Here is an 18469-nt window from a genome sequence, read left to right on the forward strand (position 1 = left end):
TATCGTGATCTCCATCCTCCTCCCGTGTGATGTCATTATATGCGCATCTTCCTCTTGGCTCATATGGTGATCGACATCTTCTTCACTAGATTCATCAATTGGATCCGGCATTGGTAGTGGCATCTCCATATCCACATCTCGATCTTCAAAAATTTGCTTACTTCGTGGTGCAACTTGGATCAGATACCACCATCTTGGATCAGAACGATCCGGATGAAAAACCACCTATATTGAAGATGGGTGCCAAATGTCGTCAATTATATATATATCAATGGACTTTAAAAACGAAAGCTTTGACTAATTAAATCATTAGTATGCACCTGCTCACAGTGCTCGGGAAGAAAAAAAGTATCACTTTCATTGGTCCAATGTTTGGTGGAGTCTATTGCAAAGAGACTGCTACTATCTTTTCTCACTGTCGCATGGGGACCGTTGTAAGTAGTTCTAAACCATTTTACATCAAGAATGAAAATAGTAAATCGTCTGAAATCAATTTCATAGATGTCGCGTATGGTTCCACAATAATCCAACTGTGAGGAGAGAAGATTGGTATCCGAAGCACTTGCTCGGTTATCTTGTGTGAAGTTAGCCATGACTCCACAATCATACGTGACTCTCTTTGAATCGATGCGTTCCACGCAAAAATGTCGTCCATATGACCATAATGCACTGTACTTTTTGTACTGTAAAACAATGAAGATGCACCTATTTTATAGCATATATTGCCACAAATAATTACTTAATTACGTCAAGAGATAAGAAACTTACATGCACCATACATCCAGATGATAACTCTCACTCGCGCTTGCTTATTGTCTCTCCATCACGTTCGGCTTTACGTAGAGCCAGTTGTAGCCAATCAAGTGACATGTGAGTAGGGAGAAGAGCCAGATCTGGTGGATATGGTTGTGATCGCCTATACATTACTCTGAATCTCATCCTTGCATTTATTCTTTCTGCTTTGGCCACTTCATATCTCTCAATCCACTTCTGTATCTCAGGGCTATTGAGGATACAAAACTTATTGAATTTCTCCATTTGCTCTTCGCTCATCTTTCTTTCAATCCCTTTTCCTTGGGGAACCTCGCCAACGATGCGATCATCATCCTTGTTGTGCCAAGCTTGCGACATATCAGGATCCGTGGATGCAAGAAACTCTGTGATATATACTAATGACTCTTGCACAAGCCATCCCTCTGCCATGCTTGCTTCCGGTCTTGCTCTTTGTCTTACAAACCCCTTTAAAGTTTTCATAAACCGCTCAAGAAAAAACATCCATCGACTATGAACGGTACCTGCTATAGCCACCTCATCAACTATGTGCACAAGCAAGTGGACTTGAGTTGTCATAATGCTCGAGGGAAAGTGCTTCTCAAGCAAGCATACGGCTTTGATGGATTCCACCCTAGCCTTCTCGATGCTCGATATAGAGATCTCTTTTTGAGATATCCACCTATTTCACATGTCCATGAAGAAAATACATAATGCGATTTGATAGTAAGCATACCTCACAATACCACAGATCTTGAATATAGCATTTCTAACATCTTCTTGTAAGCACCCTTTTATTGTAATTGGGAGGATGAACTATCAAAGCAACAATGAAGTCATGTCAACAATATAACATAATAATAATTACGCTAACGCATCACTATTATCGGCACACTAATTCTACTTAGAATACCTGTAAGACCTTGTGCCAATCATGGGACTTGAGGCCACTAAGCTTATTGTCCTTTGAAAATGCTCCTTTCAAGCAACGCATGTACCCTGTCAGTGTTTGAAAAGAGGCAATGTCTGCCTTGACCGCTGCCTCCTCCCTCGTAGAGAGGATCCACGTTGCTTTCGGGAGGACAACTTTTCCCGAAGCATGCACTTGGGGCCACAAACGAGACATCCTATTCATAGCACGCAAGTCTTCTCGCACTCCTCTCGAGTCCTTGGAACCAACCAAGTGTGCCCAAATAGTAGCCCCCACATTCTTGAAGATATGCATGGGATCCAAGAGATGATTGATTTGTAACTGACCCCAATAAGGAAGCTCGTGAAAGATCGATAGCCTCTTCATACCAGGAGGAGGTTCCTCTCCATTTGCCCTCCAAGCTTGAATCCAATCACTTGCCTTCAAATATGATGGTGGTGGATCAAGCTGACCTCCACGTGCGAGATGGTCAAGCGGAAGGTATCGAGCATGACCTTCATAAACATTTTTCCTCATATGTTTGGAGTAGCGTGCAAGCGATTTCAGAGCCGCGGTTCACAAACAGGACAAGCATGGTACCCACTTGTAACAAGTCCTGCACGCATGCATGAATGTGTTAGTACAAGACATGCATGCAAAAGAGAGTAAAAAAAGCATAATCCCTCATTGTACATGTAAAGACACAACCACGTACCTGCGCACTCTCCATATCCTGGGTAGTCATGCATGGTCCACATCAAGATACCCCTGACCAAAATATCATTGGTATGTCTAGGAGCTCTGGAAATATCAAAGACCTGCACTCCTCTCCATAATATCTGTAACTCCTCTATCAAAGGTGCCATGTACACATCCATGTTTTTTGCCTTGTACTTTCCTGGCACAAGTAGTGCAAGCATGAGGTGTCCCTTTTTGATTGTTAGCCATGGTGGGATATTGTAATTCACCACGACTATGGGCCATGTCGACCAAGATGTCGAGCGTAACCCGAAAGGATTCACGCTGTCCATGGCTAGCCCAAGATGTAAGTTGTGTGGCTCCCTCGCAAAGTCCCGCCTTGTGCTTCCAAGCTGCACAATCTGCGGGAATCCTCAATGTGTCATCAGTGGACCGATGAGATGCATGCCATGTCATCAACTCCGCTATGGATTTGCATCGAAACATGTGTTGTATTCTTGCAAGGATGGGAAAGTGTCTCAAGACCTTTACTGGTATCCGCTCACCCTACAAGTCATCTCTATATCATTGTTCCCCACACTTTGGACAACTAGCCAAATCTCCATGCTCACGACGAAAGAGAATACAATCATTACGGCAAGCATGGATGGTATCATAATCCATACCCACCATTGTTAGCATCTTTTTCGTTTCATCTCTTGATGTGGGAATGGTATTTGGTGCAGGCAACATCTTCTGGAGCAACCTATGACAAAGACAGTATCCAAATGATGATTCTCAAAACAAACAATATACAAATAATGAGTCAAACTAATGCAAGGGCTAACCTCATTAAGGCCGAGACACTTGTATCCGACCACCCATACTGTACTTGTAGATTCAAGATTGAGAGACAAGCACGTAGTTTAGACATCCTAGCACCCTCGTACAATTGTGTTGATTGCAACTCTCGCATTTTGACCTCAGACTCTGACATCACGTGTATGTGGGATGTAGTGCCCCTAAAAATGGAATCCATCATGTCGACCATACCCTCGTCGTCATCCGAGAGACTATAGTTTTACTGAAAGTGAGAAGGTATATGTGTACCCTCGTCACCTCCTCATCCTGTTTTAAGATTTCATGTAAATATAAGATCTTCTATTTCCTGGTATACAATAAGATTGCGAACTTAAATAGCTTTGACTTACCGATGAGCCATCAACATGTGCAACACCAACGGGGGGTACTGGTTCTGGTTCCTCCCCATACATCCGCAAGTGGCGCATGATAATACGACGTTGATGTCGTACTTCTCGCTTGCAATGAGTGCAATGACAATATAACCTTTCCGTAAGCCACTTCGTGCTCCTGGGCATTGGCGCATCATCAGACGAGCTTCCACTCGTCCCTTCCATCTACACTTATAAAATCACAACATAAGCATGAGGAGGACATATTGACAATTATAAAAAAGCATGTTTGAGCTTCTCTTGATGCCACATCAAAAAAATGACAGTAAGCGTCACTATATAGCGACGCTTTGCTCTGTTCCGTTGCTATATAGTGACGTTTTTAATTAAAAACGTCTCTATATAGCGACGGATTAGCGTTGCTATATAGCGACGCTGTGGGTTGAAACTCGAAACGCCGAAACGCGTGGCGTTTTGCTCATTCCATTCCCTAATCTCTCAAGTAAGCAACCCAAAATCTCCTCCCACCTATTTCCGACGACCTCCCATCTATTCCAAGCAACCTCCCACTCTATTTTCCACTCCTCACCCTTCTCCTACCTCTTGTGCTCCCTCTCTATCCTTTTCCCTCTTTGGTTTCTTGAAAGAAAGTTCTTCAAGAGGTGAGTTTGTTTCAACAATGTAGGTTGTTTGTTTGTTAGATTTAGTTTTGTGAGTATTTCTTCTTGTATTGCTAAGCCTGTAAACTAGTTTTCATGCTTGTTTTGAAAGGATTGAAACAAAAAACGAGATTTCAAGAAAGAAAGAAAACTCACCTCTTTTTTCTGTATTTCTCTTCCTTCTCTTTCTCCTTGTCTCCTCAATCTCCTCCCTTCAAGAAGTTGCTTTTGTAATCTCCTCCTTCCACTAACATCTTATTTGAAAAAATGGGTTGTTTTCTCTCTTTTGTAGGGCCAGTCCACTACACTGAGCGGGACATACTATTTCAGGTAAGTGCTTTCTCTTTTTTCCATTTATTATTTTTGTTATTTGCATTGGCCTACAGCTAGCGCCTTAAGCGCTAGCTGCAGTGATGGGCGTAGGAACCCTCTCTTCCCCTCCCACTCTTTCCTTCTTCCCCCTTCTCTTATTCTCTTTTTTCCCCCTTCTCTTTTTTCCCTCTTCTCTTATTCTCTCTTTCCCCCTTCTCTATTTCCCCCTCATCTCTTTTCCCTTCTCTCTTTCCTTTCCCTCTTATTCTCTATTTCCTTTCCCTCTTATTCTCTTATGCTTATGCTTCTCCCATTCCCCCTTCTCTCTTTCCCCCTTCTCTATTTTCCCCTTCTCTCATTCGCATAAGCTCATGCTCATGCATGAGCATAAGCATGAGCTTATGCTTATGCTAATGCTTAAGCATAAGCATAAGCATAAGCATAATATTCTCTTATGCTTATGCTTCTCTCATTCCCCCTTCTCTCTTTCCCCCTTCTCTATTTCCCCCTTCTCTCATTCGCATAAGCTCGCTCATGCATGAGCATAAGCATGAGCTTATGCTTATGCTAATGCTTAAGCATAAGCATAAGCATAAGCATAAGCATAAGCTCATGCTTATGCTCATGCATGAGCATGAGCTTATGCTTAAGTTTCCCCCTTCTTTATTTCTCTATTTCAACATAAGCTTATGCATAAGCATGAGCTTATGCGGAAATAGAGAATGAGAGAAGCTTATGCTTCTCTCATTCTCTATTTCTGCATAAGCTCATTCTCTATTTATTTATGCATGAGCTTATGCGGAAATAGAGAATGAGAGAAGCATAAGCTCCTTCTCTATTTCCGCATAAGCTCCTTCTCTATTTCCGCATGAGCATAAGCATGAGCTTATGCTTATGCTTATGCAATAAGCATGAGCTTATGCTAAGCATAAGCATAAGCTCATGCTTATGCTCATGCATGAGCTTACGCGGAAATAGAGAAGCATAAGCATAAGCATGAGCTTATGCTTATGCTTATGTGGAAACATAAGCATAAGCATAAGCATAAGCTCATGCTCATGCTCATGCATGAGCATAGAGAATGAGAGAAGCTTATGCAGAAACTCATTCTATTTCTGCATAAGCTCCTTCTCTATTTCCGCATGAGAATAAGCATGAGCTTATGCGGAAACTCATTCTCTATTTCTGCATAAGCTCCTTCTCTATTTCCGCATGAGCATGAGCTTATGCTTAAGTTTCCGCATAAGCTCATGCTTATGCATGAGCTTATGCGGAAATAGAGAATGAGAGAAGCTTATGCGGAAACTCATTCTATTTTCGCATAAGCTCCTTCTCTTATGCTCATGCATGAGCATGAGCTTATGCTTAAGTTTCCGCATAAGCTTATGCTTATGCATGAGCTTATGTGGAAATAGAGAATGAGAGAAGCTTATGCGGAAACTCATTCTCTATTTCCGCATAAGCTCCTTCTCTACTTCCGCATGAGCATAAGCATAAGCATAAGCATAAGCTCATGCTTATGCTCATGCATGCACATGAGCTTATGCTTATGTTTCCGCATAAGCTCATGCTTATGCATGAGCTTATGCGGAAATAGAGAATGAGAGAAGCTTATGCAGAAACTCATTCTCTATTTCCGCATAAGCTCCTTCTCTACTTCCGCATGAGCATAAGCTCATGCTTATGCTCATGCATGAGCATGAGCTTATGCTTAAGTTTCCGCATAAGCTTATGCTTATGCATGAGCTTATGCAGAAATAGAGAATGAGAGAAGCTTATGCGAATCTCATTCTCTATTTTTGCATAAGCTCATTCTCTATTTCCCACTCTATTTCCCTCTTCTCTTATCTCCCCCTCATCTCTTTCCCCCTCATCTCTTTCCCCCTTCTCTCATTCGCATAAACTTTCCCTCTTCTTTATTTCTCTATTTCCCACTCTATTTCCCTCTTCTCTCATTTCCCCCTCATCTCTTTCCCCCTTCTCTCATTCGCATAAGCTTTCCCCCTTCTTTATTTCTCTATTTCCGCACAAGCTTTCTCTTATGCATGAGCTTATGCGGAAATAGAGAATGAGAGAAGCTTCTCTCATTCTCTATTTCCGCATAAGCTTATGCTTATGCATGAGCTTATGCGGAAATAGAGAATGAGAGAAGCATAAGCATGAGCTCATGCTTATACATGAGCTTATGCGGAAATAGAGAATGAGAGAAGCTTATGCGGAAACTCATTCTATTTCCGCATAAGCTCCTTCTCTATTTCCGCATGAGCATAAGCATGAGCTTATGTGGAAACTCATTCTCTATTTCCACATACGCTCCTTCTCTATTTCCGCATGAGCATGAGCTTATGCTTAAGTTTCCGCATAAGATCATGCTTATGCATGAGCTTATGCAGAAATAGAGAATGAGAGAAGCTTATGCGGAAACTCATTCTATCTCCGCATAAGCTCCTTCTCTTATGCTCATGCATGAGCATGAGCTTATGCTTAAGTTTCTGCATAAGCTTATGCTTATGCATGAGCTTATGCGGAAATAGAGAATGAGAGAAGCTTATGCTTCTCTCATTCTCTATTTCCGCATAAGCTTATTCTCTATTTCCCACTCTATTTCCCCCTTCTCTCCTTCTCTATTTCCGCATAAGCTCATGCTTATGCTTATGCAGAAATAGAGAAGGAGAGAAGCATAATAGAGAATGAGAGAAGCACAAGCATAAGCTTCTGCTTCTCTCCTTCTCTATTTCCGCATAAGCTCATTCTCTATTTCCGCATAAGCTTATGCTTATGCTTCTCTCATTCCCCCTCATCTCTTTCCCCCTTCTCTCATTTGCATAAGCTTTCCCCCTTCTTTATTTCTCTATTTCCGCACAAGCTTTCTCTGATACATGAGCTTATGCGGAAATAGAGAACGAGAGAAGCTTCTCTCGTTCTCTATTTCCGCATAAGCTCATGCATAAGCATAAGCTTATGCGGAAATAGAGAATGAGCTTATGCGGAAATAGAGAACGAGATAAGCTCATGCATAAGCATAAGCTTATGCGGAAATAGAGAATGAGCTTATGCGGAAATAGAGAACGAGAGAAGCTTCTCTCGTTCTCTATTTCCGCATAAGCTCATTCTCTATTTCCGCATAAGCTTATGCTTATGCATGAGCTTATGCGGAAATAGAGAATGAGAGAAGCATAAGCATTCTCTCATTCTCTATTTCCGCATAAGCTCATTCCCCCTCATCTCTTTCCCCCTTCTCTCATTCGCATAAGCTTTCCCCCTTCTTTATTTCTCTATTTCCGCACAAGCTTTCTCTTATGCATGAGCTTATGCTTAAGTTTCCGCATAAGCCTTTCCCCCTTATCATTCCCCCTCATCTCTTTCCCCCTTCTCTCATTCACATAAGCTTTCCCCCTTCTTTATTTCTCTATTTCCGCACAAGCTTTCTCTTATGCATGAGCTTATGCGGAAATAGAGAACGAGAGAAGCATGAGCTTATGCGGAAATAGAGAACGAGAGAAGCTTCTCTCATTCTCTATTTCCGCATAAGGTCATTCTCTATTTCCGCATAAGCTTATGCTTATGCATGAGCTTATGCGGAAATAGAGAATGAGAGAAGCATAAGCATGAGCTTATGCTTCTCTCATTCTCTATTTCTGCATAAGCTCATTCTCTATTTCCGCATAAGCTTATGCTTATGCATGAGCTTATGCGGAAATAGAGAATGAGAGAAGAATAAGCATGAGCTTATGCTTCTCTCATTCTCTATTTCCGCATAAGCTCATTCTCTATTTCCGCATAAGCTTATGCTTATGCTTCTCTCATTCCCCCTCATCTCTTTCCCCTTCTCTATTTCCCCCTTCTCTCATTCTCTATTTCCGCATAAGCATAAGCATGAGCTTATTCTCTCTAACTCTTAGTCTCTATTTCCCTTTTCTTCCTCTTCTCTTTCCTTTCCCTCTTCTTTCCTTTCCATCTTCTTTCCCTCTTTCCTTTCCCTCTTCTTTCTTTTCCCTCTTCTTTCGTCTTGCCTATGCCTATGCCTATGCCTATGCTTATGTTTGTTTTTTTGTTTTCTGTTTTCGTGTTAGTGTCTATGTTAGACATGGGATCACGTCGCTCATCCGACGAGTACGGACATCCTCGCAGGAGGAGAGCTCATGATCTATATGCTCCAGAGGACTTTGATTCCTCTCATGCGACTACCCCGAGGACTACCCCTGGTCCGAATCCTCTCGGACCTAGCACTACGACTACCCCTGGTCCGACTCCTCTTCCACGTAGCACTGCGACTACCCCTCGGGGAACTCCTTTGCTAGCCGCGCATGGCTTTGTCGGGAGTCCCGACGAGTTTGTAGCGTAGATGAGTGATGAGGAGGCAGTGAGATTCTTCTCTCTGCTCTCTCAGAGGACCTCAACAATTCCTTCCCCTACACCGATGGATGGACGTACTGCCCAGCCATCCCCTCGCGTCCCTTCGACCGCGGGATCATCACTTGCGCATGCCTCTCGCAAGGGAAGGAAGAGTAGGATGGGCGGCTCATGTTGTGTTGACTCGGGGGATGTAGACAAGTCAACACACTCACGCTCCTTTAGGTCTCCACTTGGTTCAGAGACATAGTATCAGTCAGGTCCCTTTCCCTCTCCTAGTCCCACTGCTACTCCTTGCTCCGGAAGCGCTCGCGCACATTCCACTCCTTCAATTTCTGCTACCGTCAGTCCGCCTTACTCATCAGGGGATCTCTTCTATCAAATCACATCTGCCAGAGAGATAATAGAAGATAAAAAGGGCAAAGAAGTGATGGCCACCATGAGGAGGTTGATGAGTCATCACTTCAAGAGCGGCATAAATACCGATTGGCGGTATCAAGATGGCCAAAAGAAGCAGGCGGTGATCGATGAGTTAAAACAAAGATACCCTAATCCGCCAAATGTGGAGTTTAATGACAATTATATGCGAGAGCACATGGGTTTGGTCCTGAAGCATCGTAGATCAACCTTGCGTACTTCCATCACAAAGGGGTTGGCTAAACCCAGCTGGGCAGACAAAGCTGATTGGAAGTACTTCAAGAAGCAACATAGGGACCATCCCGAAATGTTCGAGGGTCAGAGGAGGGCTGCGAAGAGACGGCTGGATATCGTAGGTACTTCGCACTTTGGTGCAGGCGGACGGTATGCATTCGAGGCAATCGTGGTAAGTCTACTTCTTCTCATTTAATGTATTGTTCTATTTGTTTTACTTACATATTACATGCACTTTAGCTAACTCTAACTCTCGTAAATTGGATCCATAGCAAGCTGCGATGGGCCATCTTCCTACAGATGCAGAGACGTGACGCGCATTTCAGATAGGAACAAAGCCGTGGTTCATTGAGCAAGAGGCAATGGGAGCGACGGTCGATTGGGCTGAGGTGGCTGCTCGCACGGTATAAGTTTACTCCTACTTGTAATCTCACTTTTTTAATTAAGTTCCAATCTAATTTTTGATTTATATGGTTCACTCTTAGGGTCAAAGCTCAAGCATCCCATCATCGGAGGCGAGTGATCAACAGGGCCAAGGATCAGACGCAGGTGGCGACGACAAGGGAGAAGACGCAGGTGTCGAGGACCAAGGAACAGGCCAACAAGACGAAGATGATTCGGATGAGTAGTAGTGGTAGTAGCATCTTATATATCCGCTCGTTTGAGCAATTTTGTATCGCCCTTTCAAAAGGGTAATTTTGTTACAAACACTGTTGTATATGTCCGACATGTATATGCATTTGTTACTCATCATTTCACAAGAACAATTTTGTATCACCCTGCAAGCAAGGGAAATTTTGTTATAAAAAACTTTATTTTGTAACTACAAAAAAAAAAAAAGGATTAGTGGGGCTAAATAGGGCCAAAAGGAAGCCCTGTTTAGCCCCACTAACCCTTTTTTTTTACTTCTGTTAATCATCGCTATATAGCGACGTTTACCAGTGTCGCTATATAGCGACGATTAATAGTGTCGCTATATAGCGATGTTTGCATCGTCGCTATATAGCGACGTTTGCCAGTGTCGCTATATAGCGACAATTTATAGTGACGGTCCTTTTCCGATGCTTTTAGCGACACTTATAGCGACGTTTGCGCCCGTGAAAAAAAAAAATTTTAATGTAAAAAGCGTCAGTATTGTTGTCGGAAAATGGCCTGTGCCTTGTAGTGTGTGATTTATGTGCTGAGAATAAATGCAAAAATCATCCAAAAACACCCTTATGAACTTTCCTAAGTAAGGCTCCAAGACTTGACTCATGAACCTTTGAAATGTAGCTGGTGCATTGGTCAACCCAAAAGGCATCACTCTGTAAGCAAAAACTCCCCAAGGTGTGACAAATGATGTTTTCTTTTGATCTTCCTCCTGAATATGAATTTGAAAGTACCCAGAATACCCATCACATATAGAATACATCTCATGCCCTGCTACTTGGTCTAGCAGAAAGGTCCTCAAGGACATTGCTCAAAAGAAGGATGCTAGACCACACACCCCTTGAAGAAATAGCATGGCGACTACAAGAACTGGAAGAAGCTGAAGGTGATGTGCAAGCTCTCCAACTATTGACATTTGTCATGGCATTCTTGTTTGCCTTGATGAACAACCTTATGCAGCCGTGTCTCTATCCCTCGCTTGTAAAGATGGATGTGATATCATGAGGGTTGGTCCTTTTAAGATTGTCTATGTGCTATTTTATGCTGAAGATTCTTCCCGTGTAGTATTTCACAATACAACGGTCACACCCTACCTTGCTTATGTGTGCTTTCTGGATGTATCTTCACCCGATTTTCAGTTTAAGCTTTCTCTTTCTATTGTTTGTTCATAGATAAGCCTCGTCTTGCCTCTCTCTTTTCCATCTTCCAAGCATGGCTGACATTCCCATGTTTTGTGGATGGGTGGAAGAAAATCCAAATGAGTATCTTGTGGCCTTCAAGCGCCATTGTGTTTCTCTCAACTTTCTTACTGAAGACAAATGGCTATTGGTTCTTCCCACATTTCTAAAGGGTTTGGCTCAAGTGTCGTATGAGAAGCAGGCCAAAGACGTTCACCAAAGCTGGCCAAGGTTGACAGCAGTGATGATTGAGTATTTCGGCAAAGAAGGGGAGCCAGAGAATGTGTACTTGTAGGTGGCAAACTTAAAGCAGTCAGAAGGTGAGACGGCACGTCGATATGTGGATCGAGCAGCCGTGCTCCTGGTCCATTTAATTGCCACACAGGAGGACAATGCCGGATTTTGAGCTAGAATGACTCAGCATGTGCTGGGCTACCTTATAGCAGGAGCAAGTGATGAATTCTGCCTCAAGCTTAAATGGGAAAATCCAGAAACTATGGTGCTAGCACATGATATTTCTCAAAAGTTTGATCAAGTTCAGTCTGACCCCGCTTCAAAGAAGACGATTGTCCCTCCACAACCCCCTCCATTCGTGCAATAACCTGGAGGGTCTAACTCAGGGGCATACCCCCACCCCTCATCAGGGATGTATCCACCTCCTCCACCTCAAATGTATGGTCCTCCCTTAGATGCTTACCCTCAACAAGGTGTATATTCTCACCCTCCGCCTCGAAGATTTCCCCAGCCTCACCCATGAGCCCCCCTCCTTTCTACTCCCTTGGCCCGTCCAGCTAAAGAGGCCCCCCCTACAATAGAACCTGGAGTCAATGACCTAGCCGAGGCCTTCAATGAGCTTCGGCTTGAGATGGCGGGCATCAGAATTCAAGCCAACTGCCCTCCAAGAGACCGTGCTAATGTTGTATGCTACGAGTGCCACCAAAAGGATCATTATCGCACGAAATGTCCCAATATTCCAAGGGTGAATCTTCTAAGTGAATCAGGCACTGAGGATTCTGACGTAGAGATCCTTGACCTTGGAAAAAGAAGTTGTACCACCTCAGACCCCTCTCCAAACCGTGGACCGGGCCGCCGCAGGAAGAAGGTTTCCTTCTCAGAGCCCTCAGATGCTAAGATGGTAGACCCACCAACTGAGAAGACTAAAAGATCCCGCAAGAGTAAGTGGTCACCCTCGGATTTTCCCATCGGCTCAGGGCAAGAGGACTATTCGGTCATTCAGGACCTTGCTCATCGGTCCTTGAGCATCACGCTCCCTCAACTAATAGCATTAAGCCCTAAGGTGAGACGTGAGCTGTAGCAAGGTCTCTCAACAAGGAAGAGCAAGAAAAAGGGAAAGGTACGAGAGGTATCTTCTATCTCTGAAGAAATTGATCGGCACCCACATACAGTAGATGTCATCATAGATAATTGCCGTGTCAAAAATGTGTGTGTTGATGGGGGAGCTGCATGTAACATCATGGTGCCCCGAATCATGAAGAAATTGAATTTTAAATGCACAAGGCATTCCTCCACTTGAATCAAGGTAGCAGATGGTCGACGACTCGCCACCCTGGGAGTCATTGAGGATTTTCCCATCACTGTCAATGGGTTGACCACCACCGTCAATTTCTATGTAGTGGACATCGAAGATACAGGCAGGAGTTACCCAACCATATTCAAGAGACCATGGTTGAGAAAGAGTGATGCAGTTAGCTATTGGAAGACAGGACACATGTCTTTTGATGCTTCTAAGGAGAAAATCCCAGTGCAACCTGGTGCCACAGAACCAGAAGAAGAAGAGGAGCAAGACAGTGATACTCTCTCATCCTTGGTGTTTGAATCAATGGAAGAATCAAACGGGGGGGAGGAATTCTCAGAGGAGGAAGTTTACTTGATGGGGGTGTCTCCGACCCCGCCATCTGTAGAAAAGGTAACAGCTAGTCCTCAACAGCTTGAGTCTATGCTTTCCCCAGACCTCATTCCAAGTGAGAAAGATGAGTTCCTAGAAATGTTTGAAGATTTCCCTGACCTCTTTGCAACTAGCTACCACCACCTTCGCCATGTGACTATCATAGAGCACAAGATAGAGCTAAATCCTGATGCGAAGCCTGTGGCTCAAAAGTATCAAAGATTAGGGCCCTTGCAGACGGATGCTTTGCGCTCAGAGTTGCAAAAGCTTGTAGAGGCTGGGTTTATTGTTCCGGTTCACAATACTAAATGGGTTTCACTAGTGGTAGTCACTCCAAAGAAAAACAACAAGTGGCGGGTCTACATCCACTATAAGAAACTCAATGCAGCCACCAAGAGGGATCATCATCCTCTGCCCTTTCAAGACCTCATTCTTGAGAAGGTAAGTGGTCATGAGATGTATACTTTCTGTGATGGTTACTCTGGGTTTTATCAAATCAGAATTGCTGAAGAAGATGTGCTTAAAACCACATTTGCCACACCTTGGGGGACATTTGCATTCAAAGTAATGCAATTTGGCCTCACCAATGCTCCTGCTACCTTTCAAAGATTTATGCAGATGGTGTTTGCTCCTTATTTGGGGGATTTCTTGGAGGTGTTTTTAGATGATTTATGTATATTCTCGTCATGTAAGGAGCATGTCATGAAGGTTAGATTGGCCTTCCAAAGGGTCAATGATACAAACGGTAGTCTCAACCCTAAGAAATGCACCATTGGAGCCAGGCATGGAAATGCTGTGCATTCCCTGCCCGGGGGGGGGAACTGTTATGAATAAAATTGTCTAAGGAAAAAGGCATTAATATGTGTGTGTGTTTGTATATGTGGCAATAGTATAATAAAATATGGTGTGCATAGGGCCCAGGGTTGAGGTGGCAGGGCATGACCATGTGCCACCCTTCCACGTAAGAGGACCCATAAGGTGTGTTGTACATAATCCATGATAGTAATATTATAAAATGTAAGGTGGCATGGCTCCTCCATGTGCCACCCCTCCACTTAGGCTGCATTTAGTGAGATATGGCTCAAAGTCCATGGGAGAAATAATATAAAATAGGTGGAGATGGATATTATATTGAGTTATTCCCTCCATATGGGATAGGCCCATGTGGGGGAGGTATAGAAGGTCCAAGAGAGCAAGTTAAATATTGGGGAAAGTAGGATGAGGTGGCAAGATTCCTTGTGCCAACCCTCCACTTGTCCTCCTAGAGGTTTGAACATATTATAAAATTGGGAAGAGACCAAGGGAGTATCATAGACTTGAGATATGGGGCTTGATTTATGTGGAAAATTGAGGCAAAGGGTTGTCACACACAATTGAGAGTGCGTAACCGCCTAGCCCACATGGGAGACTTTTCCACACACACCATGCATGTGGGAGGATGCATTAATTGGGAGAGACCCACTCTTTTGGCTATAAAAGGAGGAGGCTATTCCTTGATGGGACACGCTCATTCTTGTAAAGCCACCTAGCTAGTACTTTGATATTTCCCTCTCATCCTTTCTTTCAAATAAAGCATGGTCCTCTTCCCTTGATGTCTCCATCTTTACATTCCTCCTCCTATCATGTACATGCTTCTCTGCCCCCTCTCCCTTTTTTTTCCCTTGTGTCATAGTCTCCCTGTTCAATCCCTTCCCTTCTAATTCCTTTTCCCCTCCCATGATAACGTCTCACTCTCACGATCTCCTTTCCTTTATGGCCCTCGAGCGTCGCCATGCTTAGCCTCTAGCCTCTGGTCCTGATTTCTTTTCTAACTAATACCAATTGCATGGAACGTGTTAAGGGGCTTCTTCGTAAGTTTTTCATGGCTATTTTTTCTATTCAATCCATAAATGAGATGCTCAAGGGGGTCATTCATCATATGTAACCCTGTTGCATGAGTTCAACAAAAGGATATTTTTTATTTTTGAAATTTACAAAAATAAATATACATAAGGGACTATTTAAAATAGTTTTGGAAAAAATTTACATATTTGTATAGAAAAGGGGTACATTTTATTAACAAAATTTTTTATAGATAAGGGATTTTAAATATAGGCCTTGAATGCACGTGATATAGAGGGTTTATACATAGTGACCCCCCTCGAGATGAGATGTCAAACTCAATCGTGAAAGAAGATGTAAAGTTGAGTTAGAAATAAATATACATAAGGGACTACTTAAAATAGTTTTGGAAAAAATTTACAGATTTGTATAGAAAAGGGGTACATTTTATTAACGATTTTTTTTACAGATAAGGTATTTAAAATATAGGCTTTGAATGCATGGGATATAGAGGGTTTATACATAGTGACCCCCCCGAGATGAGATGTCAAACTCAATCGTGAAAGAAGATGTAAAGTTTGAGTTAGAAATGTGGAGCCTAAGATAAACTAACCCATCTCTTTCTTTGGGGTTAGAGTGTGGCTAGTCAAGGGTGTAGCCTGCTTATGCGTGGCTATTGGTTTTCCTTCTTTTAGAGAGTCATGTCTATCAGGTCGGATGTCATTGCCATTGTACCCCTCCCAAGTATTCTCATCCATCATTTGGGTGGTGATTTCTTTTTTGAACAAACCAAAGTACTTGCCAAATCATGCAGTTTGCACAATAATCTTGCAACATACCATCTATTCCTATAGGCAATTGGTACCATTTCATACACTTAACACTACCTACAAATAAATTAATATGAGGAGGAGAATCTGACAATGTTGTACTTTCACATGCCTATGCTGGAGTTGATTTCGAAAATAATTATATCAAAACAGAAAAGATCACTATAGAAATATATTGTTATTTTAGTGAGAAAGTGCTAAAGGACATCTTCCTAACCTCATTACTTGAAAATGTATTCTATTTGTATTAGTAGTGGCATTAATAATATAATAGTGGTAATTTTATACTAGTAGACACCACTTCATGCCAATAAAAAAAAAGCATTGGTTTCCATATTGTATTTGATTTAATAGTGGTATTAATGATAAAATCGTAGTACTAGGATTTATTAAACTAATTATAATAATACATTCTATCACAAATACCAGTTGATACCAACAAAGAAAAAGAACTACCTTCCAACATCTGCATTGGTAGAGTTGTTAGTAATATAAAAGTGGTTTCATACCAGTAGATATTACTTCATACTAATAGAAAATAAGAACTACTTTCCAACATCTTGTATTTTATTTATGGTAGTATTAATAATAAAATAGTAGTTTCTACGAGTGAAATACCGGTATTACATTAAGTGTAATAGTAGTTTTCATCAGATAGACCACTTGATACCAGCAAATAATAAGTGCTATTGTCCAACATCTTGTTTCTCCTAAGCTCAATAGTAGTTTATTGTTACAAATATCACTTCATACCACTAGAAAATATCCAAATTGATTTAACAGTGATATTAAGAACATAAGAATTATGTCTATAGTATAATACGGTTATTACAATAGATTTCCTATATTTATGTAGTAAGTAAGGTAGGCCTCCAAGTTTAATATGGATGGATACCACTTTATACCACTACACAATATTCACCATATTGAAATGTATCTCTCCCAAGTTTAAAAGGAACAGATTCCACTTTATAAAACTACACAACATATTGAAGAAGGGTAGCTCTCCAAGTTTAATAGGGATAGATACTACTTTGTACCACTACATAATATCCACCATTATTTAGTCTGAGCAATCATGATAGCATTAATGTCAAACAAAGTTTTATGGAAACGTTGATCAAAACCATCTCAAATATAGATTTCTCACCTCTCTTTGGAATCTCATGACATATCTAGACCTTATCTTCTAGAAACCATCTCTTTTGCAGAAGGAGGAATCTCCTAGCTATTCTTACTATTTAGGCTATCGTCTTGAGAAATACATGCATGTGCAAAGAAGAACGAATAATATGGGTGTTTGCAAGGAAAATTAAAAAGATTTAGCATGTCACCATCCTCATATAAGGGCATTCTGCAAGTAGTAAAATTTGCGGCAATGATGACTATGCACATATCTTTATGCAACTTTGGTGATTGTGAAAACAATTAAATCATTCTCCTTTGACAAATCATATGCTCAATACATGCAACTTGCAATCTCATTTGTTCGACTTCCGAGATCTTCTCCATGTAAGCATGCTGTACATGAGAAAAAGTAATGCAATGAGAAATTGTGATAGGTCTAGGGTGCATGTAAATATCACCTAGTTTCTCCAAGAAGATAAATCTCAAGAACAATTAGTCAATATATTCATAGGTCTATATTGTCATATGATTCCATACCATTAGTGTTTGTGTGTTGCAATGTTGTTCATAAGCCTACAATTCATATGTGAGATTCTTTAGAACAATAGGATTAGTCGACACTAGTTTTAGCTTCTTCCAAGTCCTTCTCTGACGTACATAGCCCTTCCATGAGGCTTTCCATCAATCCAAATACTATGTCATTACAATACAGCTCGCATTGTGCACTCTCCACATTCCCAACCCATGAATCCATAAGCAACACAACTTTTTGTAATTTTTGTTGCACCAACCCAAGGATAGCTACTAGCAAATATTCAACTACATCGACAACTTGTGCTTCCAAAATTTGCTCACTAAATTCTTCTAGGTCGAGAGTACATGCAGCGTTGATGGATGCTTCAGCAATGCCATTGAGGAGGCCACTCATTGGTTCACTAGTTTCATGGGACCACTTTTGTAGCTTTCAAGAAATCTAGCTTCCATACTTAGTTTACTCATAACACTCTCCCCAAACTCAGCCCAATTAATTGGCTTTGTGCACGCTTCAAATACAAATCCTCTTGCAAATACAAAACTAACTTTTGAATTTGGTAGAGGCCCCTCAGAACACTATTTACAATGTATAAAATGGTGTGTAGTGTTCTTGTTGTCTTCCTGCTGATAGCTTTGAGTTTAATCTTGTGGCCCCTTTGAGGAAGATTTGAAAACACTTTAAGCAAATCCTTCATTGTTACCTCCCTTTCGATAATCTGCCTTGAGTTATATCCCTCCATACATAACCCGTACTCATGATTGAAGTCATCCTTTATTTTGTAAAAGGCATTTGGTGTTCCCATTTTGTACTTTGGGAGCACGCTAATGGCTTATTGACTATGTAGCCCATCCCACAACTATAGATCCTCCCATCCCAACCTTGTGCCATCTAATTCA

The sequence above is a fragment of the Dipteris shenzhenensis genome, chromosome 4 (assembly GCF_047967505.1).
Source record: "Dipteris shenzhenensis isolate YYH24624 ecotype China chromosome 4, Dip_SZ_1.0, whole genome shotgun sequence".
NCBI lineage: Eukaryota > Viridiplantae > Streptophyta > Polypodiopsida > Gleicheniales > Dipteridaceae > Dipteris > Dipteris shenzhenensis.